We start from the raw sequence: 228 nt of genomic DNA on the forward strand, positions 1-228 counted from the left end.
CTCTTCTCCCCATTAATATCGATCCGCTGCGTCCCATTTACACATTTTTTTTTTATTGTTATCCCGTAAGTTTGAAAGAATTTTAACGATCGAGCACAGAACCGATGCTTTTTTCAACGTATATCATATTGGTCGGATCACACGATATTTCCATTTCCTTTACACTCCCCGTATTACTTTGCTTCCGCACGCGCGAATCGTTTCCCCTGGTTTCCTTTTTTTTTTCTC

The sequence above is a fragment of the Apis dorsata genome, unplaced genomic scaffold (genome assembly GCF_000469605.1).
Source record: "Apis dorsata unplaced genomic scaffold, Apis dorsata 1.3 scaffold_303, whole genome shotgun sequence".
Taxonomy (NCBI): domain Eukaryota; kingdom Metazoa; phylum Arthropoda; class Insecta; order Hymenoptera; family Apidae; genus Apis; species Apis dorsata.